Source organism: Pteropus medius, unplaced genomic scaffold, assembly GCF_902729225.1.
Source record: "Pteropus medius unplaced genomic scaffold, Ma_sr-lr_union100, whole genome shotgun sequence".
Lineage (NCBI taxonomy): Eukaryota > Metazoa > Chordata > Mammalia > Chiroptera > Pteropodidae > Pteropus > Pteropus medius.
In genome coordinates this window covers 2,687,963-2,698,873 of record NW_024356249.1, presented here as the reverse complement: position 1 = coordinate 2,698,873, position 10,911 = coordinate 2,687,963, and positions in this window count along the sequence as shown.

Genomic DNA, 10,911 nt, shown 5'->3' with positions numbered 1-10,911 from the left:
AATGGCCCCCGGATTTCTGTGGGGAGTCGAGTTTCCGATGAGAGCGAGGGGTAGGGGCTCGGAGAGTGTAGTGAGGTTTCCGGTTAGCCACAGAGGGAGCCGATGAGCAAAGAAGGCCGCACCTCAGCCAGGGATGGCTCGTCCTAGGTCTTCTCCAGCAGCCCTGGGAGCTTGGACGTAGCAGAGACGGTGATGGTTGAATCCACCCACCAAGTGGGTGTGGCAGGGAGCCGAGGGTGCAGCGGGGGTGGGCGGGGTTTAGGCTGGCGGGGAAGCCTGTGAGGCCGGCGGGCACAGAAAACGGAGGGCCAGGAGGCCGGTGGGCCTGAGACCGGAGAGCACCGGCCAGGGTGAGGAAATTGGAACCCTTGTGTCTTGCTGGTGTGAATGTTAAATGGCGCAGCCACTGTGGAAAAGTTTGGCAGTTCCTCAAAAAGTTAAGAATTACTGCGTGATCGAGCAATTCCGCTCCTAGGTATAGAACCAAAAGAATTGAATGCAGAGACTCAGAAACTTGCACACAGCTGTTCGCAGCAGCATTATTCACGAGAGTCTAAAGGTAGAAACAACCCACTAACCCACCAACAGAGGAATGGATAAACACCACGTGGTATAGACACATACTGGGTAAACACCACGAGGTATAGACACATAATGGAAGTTACTCAGTTTTAAAAAGGGAGGGGGTTCTGATACATGCTGTAACATCCATGAATGTTGAAAACGTTAAGTGAAATAAGGCAAAAAAGGGCACATATTGTATGATTCCACTTCCACGGGAACAGGCAAATTCAGAGACAGAAAGCAGAAGGGTGTTTGCCAAGGGCTGGGAACGGGGAGCTGCTGTTTTAATGAGTGCAGAGCTTCTGTTTGGCACGACGAAAGCTCTAGAAATAGCTCGTGAATGTGCTAACGCCACGACTTGCAATGGTCGAAATGGTAAATTTTGATGGTTAGCAGAAAAGGCCGGAATGATGGGACATCACAGTGAGAGGGGGGTGTGGCGTTCACGTGTCCTGAGGTGGCACAGCTGAGGCTTGGGGGCAAGGATGAGGTTTGGCACTCATGGCTCAGGTGGGGAGTCTCGGGAGGGCCCCCGTGATGAGGTCGATGAGCGAGGGGCCCCAAGGGGCCGCCTGACACTGAGGTCCGCGAGGGCAGGGCCTGAGTGCTGAGGAAGGCTGCAGGCCGCGCCCAGGTCTGGAACGAGCACCGGAAAGGTCCTAGGACAGAGGAGGACAGCGAGTCCTCGGGCCTCGGGGGAGGAGTTTGGAACAGACGGGGTTGAAACGGCTCAGAAGAGGCAGGGGAAGCGAGGAGACCCTCCCCCGTCCAGCCGCACAGGAGCTGGTAGTGAAAGGACCTCAAGGCTCCCTCTCCCGGCCACGCACGGTGACCCTGGCACATTCTCAACGCAGTCGTGGGTTCCGAACGTGTCCGGATGTATTAAGTGATTCCTGAAGCTGTCACGTGCAACAGCCTCTTTAGTCTTGTAACTGGTCTGGTTCTAGAATAAATAAGTGTGCCGGGCCGGGTGTACAGTGATTCCAAACAGTTTAATGTAATTCCAAGACAAAGTGTGATTACATTTCTACACATATACAATATGCATATGTGAGTTTACAAATTGTAATTAATAACTCGTTTCACCTCAGAGACCGAAAAAATGATCAAAAAGAAACTGTGAGTAACAAGCTATAACATAGTTCACCACGACAGGACCCCCTCTCACCCTACAGTTAGTAATATTACAATTAAAATAACTATATTCTTCTATAATTTTTTTTCTGTTAAAATCATCTCATAAATTTACAATGCTATTATTAGTTTCCAAGACTAATATAAATTCACTCCATTTTTCTACAACGAAAATGATTATTAATTTAGAAGCACACGACGTCATGATGAAAAACACAAGCATTTTAGTAGCAAGGACTTGATCAGTTTAAGAATTATTTTTCTTGTAAAACATTCTAAAGCCAAGTAAAATATCCATTCTTATAACATACCTATAATATGAGACTAAGGAGTAGGTTACATAGAGGTCTACAACACATTGGTTTGTCTTTAAAAAAAAAAAAGTAGACATTTATAAATAAAGAAGAAAGGAGGGACGATTCACGTAGGAAAAAGAGGTACACGAGAAAATACTGTTGCACGCAATAATTTTCACAAAGGTTAACGTGGATGAACACTTTTTATTACAGAAACCGTACAGTGAAGGAACGCAACAGACCGGGGCTTTCACAGGGTTATCGAGCTGAGATGACCTGGTGGAGAAAGATCGAGACGAGATGACCTTGGGGAGGGGGCCGTGTCCCTTGGACGGGTGACCGAGCATCACCAGGCCTCCTCTTCCCTGTTCTCATTCTGGGGAGTGAGTCTTTCTATCCAGAGTGTCCTAAATTCAGGGGCAGTTGAAAGGTAAACATTTCTACAGATCGGTTCTCTTTCCATCCTGATGGATGCCATTTTTGGAAACGTGATATACCATCAGAGGCGGCAGCTCAATACATGTGGTCAAAGCAAAACGGGATGGAAAATTCCAGTCATTCTGACTTATGGCCTCCCCCACTCATCTATGCCCTTGATGCTGGCGACCCACAGGGAGCAGCGGCCGCCTTCGGGGCCACCCACCTAGGGGCTGGCGCCACGCCTCAGGCCTGGGTCCGGAACGTGCAGCCTGGGGCCATCTGCGGCCCCGTCTAGTATGCCAGACGCTGACTCTGACTTCCAAAAGCTCCTCTTCCTTCTCATCCGTAAAGCTATACTTCTCCTATCCGCAATTTGGTTTGATATATATATACACAAACATATATATCAACATCTATATCTATACAGTGACTCTACTAAACTAGAAAGTCTGCTGCCCCAAAGTGTGACTTCCTGGTCTACTTCATTTGGTTAAACAGATACGCACACAGAGGGTGAAGAGATGCTTTGGGGGCCGAAGTGATTGTGCCCTGGAAAAGCCACGGAAGAAAGTTTAAGTGAGCAGTAATGTAAGTGAGGGGAGTGGAGAGGGTGGGGGGTCCACGTGACGCGTGGGAGGCAAGGCAGCCAGCTTCTTTAACGGGATGTCTGCCTGGAAGGAGCAGGGGTGAGTGGGCATGTAAGGATGCTTTAGGTTCCATTCAGAAGTCACAGGAAGCTACAAAGGATGGGCATGGTCAAGTCACTTCTCACTTCCCAAGTTCTGCCTTATATAACCTGAGCCAAACTATTAAAATTAACAACAATAATAACAACAATAATAATGTCAATTGCCCCTTTAACCAAGCAGGCGAAGATATCGCACAGGGAGGCAAGACCACCACTCACAAGGCCAAGTGGGCCCTTCTTCCTGGCTCTCGAGAGCTTCCTGGGAATCCTGGGTGCCTGGGTGTCGGGCTGTGGGGACAGCGGGGCAGAGGCCGAGGTGGCCTTGGGGATAGTGGCCCAACACAAAGAGGCAGGTATGTATGCAGTCATTGGGGACGTGGTGGGGACCAGCCTGTGAAAGGGAACGAGAACGATGGCCAAGCCCTTTTTCAGATACGGTATATTTACTTTTTTTTAAAAGCCAATTTTTATATCTCCTTTTTAAAAAATATTGTTAAGCCCCAAAGACAGTGACAGGAAATTCATTTGGTTAGTTAAAAGCAAAGAGGAGAACCAACGAGAGGAAAGCGGGAGTATAATTAGGAGGGGGACAAGAGGAAAAATATTTTACAGTAATACTTCTAACAAAAAACTGTAATAAAAACATACTATCAACAGAGTTCACAGGAAAAAAGCAAATGCATTAAAAAAAAAACAACAACAAAAAAACCCGCCACACAAACAGGTCCCTGGGCCCAGGTGTTTTGCAGTTTTCAAGGTCTTATCTGCTAAAGGGATAGATCACAGCAGACCCTCCTCACAACAGAAACCAAAAATGGAGCCCAAACTCTAGAGGAACCTGCATCTTCCAGTCCGTTCCTGCAGGACACCGGGGCCCTCGCTCCCAAGTGTCTCTCTTGCCTTTACAAGTACGAGCTTGGCTCTGACGGGTCTCAGTGGCCCCCCACTGCCTCGGTTCCCCAGCCCCCCTCTTCCTGCTCAGTCAGCCACATTTACGACCTCTAGGAATCAAGGTCCCCCACCCCGCTACGCCCCAGTCCCACTGACCTAGGCTTCAAATCCAAGTTTGACACAGAGTAGAAAGTAAACATCCTTTTGCATTTATTTTGTTTTAAAGGAGAAAAAGAATAAATGACAGCAGATATATTGAAAAACAACCAGTGACTGTGGGTATAGGGGTGTGTGACTCTCCCCTGCAAAACACCGACCTAAAAATCGCCAGGGGGCCCAGAAACAGCGGCTGTACCCTCGGGCCACCTGAATCCCAGTGTCTCCTACTGCCTAGTGATCGGAAGTCAGTGGATCAATCAATAAGTTAAACATTCAAAATAAGACAAAATCGACGAACCAGGTATCTGTTCTCTCTGCCTCTTACAAGCTATCAAAGAGACGGCCTTGAAGACAAGTGTTGATACAACGTGGCCCAAGGGCTTCGCATCTGGCCCAGGCTGCAGACATCACCTGGAAACCCTTCCACATTCTCTCACGTTCACGTGGAGACCATGACACGGAGGGAAATGCTCGTGTTGGGCTACACGACACAACGCAGTGGGTAGAACACACCTGCCTTGGGGGGAAGTGGCCTCCAACTAAAGAAGCCATCACTGGGGTTTGAAGATGTCAGTTATAAACAGAAATTTTTGTTAAAAAGTACCAGTTTAAATGTAAACTATAAAACACTTTAACTATAAAATGTAGCCAGAAATATGCTTAAGTATCCACAGTCAATTATTCAGTTCACGCACTGAAAATGTGATTCTCTTGATATCTTAGAAGGCTAACAGCATTTTACAGTAGCTAAAAACATATACACTTGACGTGTGCATTGGGATATCACACTGGATTACAACACGCAAGAATACCCTCTTCCTTGGTTTAATTTTTGTTGTAAGGATCAGCGATTTCAGAATTTACTTAAGCAACAAAGACCGGGGTGTGTGCATTAATCATTTTCAGCCCACACAGAGTTCATTCTGTTAGACCCCACGATCGAGCTGGCTACATGATTTCAAAAAAGGCTAAAACCAGGATGAATGCCCACATTTGAGGTAATTATTGCCATTAGGTCACAGTTTGTGTAAGATAACGTATCTAAAACCTTCTTTAAAAAAAATCTTTAGGAGTTCTGTCGGAATTCTAGAACACCTATGGAAACCAACCAGGATCTCAAATTCTGATTAGTTGGGTTTGCTTCCAATGGAGTTAAAGTTCTAGAAGACCCTAGAACTTGTGTAAACTACCTAAGAATTTAGGCAAACAAGCCTAGAGCCAGGCAATAAAGACGTTTTTAAAATAAAAAAGGAACCGAAAAACCCACCCCAAACAACCGAGATGTTTCATAGCAAATAAAGAGTTTTTCTAAAAAATTAAAAAAGTTCTAAAGCATTTCTAAATCCTGTCACCTTTCAACCGAGATAAAAATGCTTCTGCATTACTATTAATCTCTTACTTGGGCAAGAGACTCACCTTCCTACGTCCTCGGGCTCGGCTGGTTTTCCTCGGTTTATACAACCGTTGCTTCCCATTTCTTCGAGAAGGCTATCTCAGAGAAAAATTACTTTTGTTTCCCTTTCTAAAAGTCATCTTGTCTTTCCCCTTCTTCTTCTTTCTTCTTCTTTTACACAAAGGAAAAAGTTCCTGGACACCAGACCCACACACGGTATTTACAAATTTGGTGTGAATCCCGCATCTGGTTCTACCCAGAGCTGAACAGCGGATCGATTACAGAGACCGGAGTTGTCATATTTAATCAGTGCAGTAAAAAATAGCATTTTGAAAAAAATATATACCTTTAGTATTGCCTTTCTAGAATTAACTATAAGCAAGAAAAAAATTATTATTTTTTTTTAAAGAAGCAAAGAACAGTTTTTTTTCTTCACTCTCCGAGGAGTCTGTTGTAGCAGCACTACTAAAGCTAGCTGGTCCACTGGAATCTAAAATGAATTCTACCACGAAGCGAAAGAAACTCTCCTACGATTTTCTCTCAAACTAATGCCGCCCCTTCTGCGTGCATCCAACTCAGGACGCGCTCTCCAAGCAGACCTACTGCGTTCCACGCGCGGGCAGGGAGGGCGCGGGGCGACGTCCCTTCGTCCCTTTGGGGCCCTTCTCTGCACTTACACACGGGGGAGGCCGAGGCTACGGCTGCGAGCTCGGTTCTGGGCAGGCCCAGGTTGAAAGCCTGGCCCCCTGACTAGCCGTCTGACCCTGGGTGGGTTCCCAGCCCTCCGTGCCAGCTGCCTCGTCTGTAGAGACTGATATTGCTGATTTCATAGGGTTATGATGAAGAGTAAATTAAACGAGATCGCCAGTGAGCAATTTTTAGCACAGTGTTTGGCACACAGTCGATGGGAATATCATTACACGGTTCTTCAGAAATAGGAGGCCGTGCGTTGCTGTTAATTAAAAAAGAGAAACAAAATCATATCTCAGTAAAGGAAGGCCTCATTAACAAAAACGTCACTAGAAATGTGGAGATTTTGGACCACCGTTGTACTCTCTTTCCTTATACACATGCTACTTTTAAGAGCGTCAGCTTCCTCGTCAGGAAGTGGGGGTGTTGCAAATGGGGTGACTGTGAGGCTGCCCTGGCACAGGGCTTGGCGTGGGGCCCGGCAGATTGAAAACATTCAACGAATGCTGGCTCTCACTTACTAGGGACATTGTGAGTCTTGACGCATAAGAGACAGTCAACGTAACGTCCTAGCACAGGGTCTGAGATTGGATGCTCTCAAAGGCCCGTGGGAGTCGAGCTGGGGGCCTTGGCACGATCCCTCTGCTACTGGTATTCTGAGAAAGTGTGCCCTGCTGGAGGTCCCCTCTTTGAAAACACCCACGGAGTCTGAGGAGCAGGGATCGCCTGGATCTGGCTCTCCTGAGCTTCTGGAAGCTGCAAGAATGTGAGAAGCCTCTGCTGCGCTGGGTTACTCTACCGAGCAGCGGCACCAAAGCCGCTGAAAGGTTTCTATTGCATTTAAATGTCATTTCACCATCTTCGATTCTCTAGTAGCCCAACCGAGATTTCACAGAGTCTGGTCTGTGCAGATTCGAAGTGGGAAAGTACTGACGCCCCGAGTCCAGCCCCAGCGTGCATCTCGCCCCAACGCAGCCGAACTTCCCGGCAGAAGGTCAGCTTTGGTCCCACACGGGGGAACACGAGGTTGGCTAAGCTCACGGATTTGTGCGGTGCCTCCAAGTCTGATAGCAGCAGTGTTAGTGTGACCAGTCTCCACTTCTCTTGAAAGATAAGTACAGTTTTGAAATAAATGCAAAAAACCAAACCAAACCAACCCCCCCCCCAAAAAAACCAGAAGTCGAGATAAAGAGGAAAGAGAAAGACAAATGGAATTGATCACTCACGATGTCATTATTGCCCAGAAAGGAAAGAGAGGAATGCCATTTTGTCCATATTTGGAGGTGTCTTTGAGAAGGGTTCTTTGGCTAAAGAAAGGGACAGTTCTACCTTCCTTTCCGATTTGGTACAGACATCTCTGGCCTGCTCACTTTTGAGGGTTCCTCATCTGAAATCTGTACGACACACCAGCAAGAAAAAACACAGACAGGGCGAGAAGCGTGCCAAGTCACCAGGGCTGGAATGTTTGGTGGCAAACTTGCTGACGCTGGCGTTGTGAGGTCCCGGGCTAAGCTTGCGGAAGGAATCCTTGCCTCTCTGTTGAATTCTCTCTGCTACTTGTGGGTGCCTGGTTATTTTCTTCTGTTTCCTGTCCTAGCAGTAACTGGGCAGGCCAGCAAGAGCCCCACAACCCACCGGAGCCCCAGGATCAGACAGAGAATCTGGGATGACAGCTGGGGCCAGCCCGTGGGTGCGGCTCTGTCATCAACCACAGCCCTTCAGCAACGGCTCCTTAAGCCTCCTCATCTCCTTCCTCCCGTTTCCAAGAAAGTCTGCTCCACTCACGCACACTCACGACCCAAATCCTCCACCGCAAGCTTGTTCAAAAATGAGTGTTTGCAATTCCCGAGGTCTGGTCGAGGGAAATTAGCCCGTGAGCACCGGTGCTACCCTCACCTTCCCTTCCTTACATCCAACAATCTGGTGTCTGGGCGGGTTGAGTGTTCCAGGGTGAAGAGGACAAGGCCAGCTGGCTCCCACAGCCTGCAAGCCACTCAGCCGCCAGGAAGGCCAGAATGCAAGTCCAGTCCAGAGACAACCGTCCGTTTGCCCCAAGCCTTCGTTTCCTTCTGAATCCCATCAGCCACATACTCCACTTCACAGCAGTAACTGGCGTCAAGCCTCAGCCTCCCACCTCTGGCCGCCTGCTCGCCCCTCCCCTTGGAAACAGCTAAAACGTCATGAAAGAGGCCCTGAGCGCAGAGACACGGGCGCAAACACCCACATGGGTCAGCAAGGACCCGCTGAGCAGAAGCACATGGACCTGTGGTTCCCAGGCTCCGACTGCACGGTTCTCCTGGGCCTGCTGCTTCTTTTTTTTTTACCTCTTTCCCTCTTCCTCTAATGGTGTTTCTTCAGCAGAGGAAAGAGCCGATTAAAGAACAGATGCTGCTCTAGGTCACCTGGGGTCTATAAAAGGACTAGGTTCGCATCCCTCTACTGGAGAGCTTGGTCCTAGGGAAGGGCAGCCTTTTATTCATCCTACGGGGTCGGGGGATGGGATGGGAGGTCCCAGCGAGTCAAACGAGCACACGCAGAGGCCGGCTCTCCCCCTGGGGGCTTCCGGTGCCACAGCCCTGTGCTTGGGGCGGTAAGAGGAAGGCGGGTGGGGACCGGGGGTGGGGTGTGTGCACTAGTGTTTGCTGAGCGTCTGTGGGACTGGACGCTGCCGGACGCCTCGCTCTGTGAGCAAAGCTGCTCATTTCAACCCTTTCCTCACCGGGCCTGTAGCTTCTGGGTCTGGTGGGTGCCGTATGGACACCTCGAACTGATTTAAAAAGCCCACCACACACAGTGCAGTGCACGAGGGGTGCCGCTGGGGACAGTGGGGATGGCCACGAGGCCCCGCTGTGCCCCAGGCTGGCCAGTGATTTCAGGGGGGGGGCCCTCTGGTTTTGACATTAATGTCCTTCTGGCCCTACCATCCCCCCCATCTTTCTCGGACTCCCAAACACGTCCCTAGAGCTGCATGCCGAGAAGACGCACGGGGGGGTACGCGGCGGGTACGCGGGGGGAGCAGGCAGTGCGGTTAGCGAGCGGAGAAGCAAGGCCTTAGTTTCCCAGGGGGAAGGCGGCACCCGCCTGGCACCCTCACATCGGCTCATTACACCCGGTGGCTTCAAGGAAGGGCCAACCGCCTCGGCCACGGCCCCGCGGCCCCGACGGGAGAAGAGAGGGCATTTGGGAAAGGGGCTGGGTCAGCGCTGGGCAAGCGCTGGGCAGAGGGGTTTTTTGTTTGTTTGTTTTTTGCTTTACAGGTAAATAGCAGATGTGAGGCAGGCCACGGATCTAGCTGGCAGATTTCAGAAGCAAGGAGAGCACAGGAAGCAAGAGAGAAAGCCACGGCCGGGGGGTTCAGCCCATGAGATGCTTCCTCAGATCTCCTCCCAGGACTCGAGTCTAGAAACGTACAATACTGATGGGGACCGTGTTGTCAAGGGCCTGATCTGGCCTGTACAGGAAAAGGCCTCCAAACTTCTGTTCTGTGGTGAATCTTTTTGACAGCTCTTTGTGGAACAGAGATGACAGAATTTTCCTAATTCCTGGTCTTTCCTTCTTTTTTTTTTTTCTGTCTGACAAAACTGGACATCTGTATGTCCCTCCTGTCTACTCACATACTCACAGATATAATAAGTTTAAATATTAAAGAGAAAACACAAAGATATATGGAATAAGTGTGCATTTCAAACCCCAACTAAAATATCAACATGATGATAACAATGATAATAATTACAATGGCAATAACCAAAATAATTAGTACAATAATATTATCTTTATGAGCAGCACGGAACTTTCATTCCTGATCTGGAAGAAAAGGAAAAAATGTCAGGTGAAAGAGTCAGACTTTCAACTTAGTAGACGAAATCATTTTCTTTAAAATGGAAGGCTGTGTTGTCTCTTCCCGTAAAAAAATCAGATGTAGAAAGGGCTGGAAGTGAACTGTGCAAGGGGATCCGGGATGCTACCCAGTAAGGCAAATGCAGGCTGGGCCGCAGCCGAGACCTGCGGAACTGGGCGGGGGACCTGCTGGGCTCTGCTGCCACCTGCTGCGGAACGGCGGGGCTGGGGTCGGGGGCTGTCCAGGCTGGCGTGGCTCAGGGGGGCTCTGGCTCCCGTGTCCTGCAGACCTGGCTCCCCCACCCTCTCTGACCCGGCCACGTTCCCGCAGACAGAACGACGGCCCTTGCCCACTTCCGGAGAGAGACCACGGATCGTGGCTGCAGGAGGAGCGTCTCGTCCTGCGGGTGCCCAGGTGTGCCCAGGTGTGCCCAGGTGTGCCCCGCCTTTAGTGGGTCACGGTGTCCTTCCTTCCAGCCTAAGGCCTGGACTAAGCTGGTTCCAGTTTGGGGATCGATTTTTTTGTAAGGTAAGTAGAACTTATGGTCGGGGAAGGGACATTTCCAGAGTTATTTCACATTTCACAGCTAAGAGCTAAGGAAACGGTTTGGCTTCCTCATTGAATTAGGTCAGATACCACTATAAAAACACCTTTCACAGTAGATCGTTAAGGGGGGCTGCAGAGTGAGGAAGGGAAGCGGAGGATGGGGGTGGACTGCCGACACTGGGGACCCCTCGTTGCACCTTGGACACTTGGCTTTGCGGTCAGTTAGGAACCCAGCATCGAGCATCAGACAAGCAGGACCACCACCTTTTGAAGGCCTGTCTATGGTCAGACA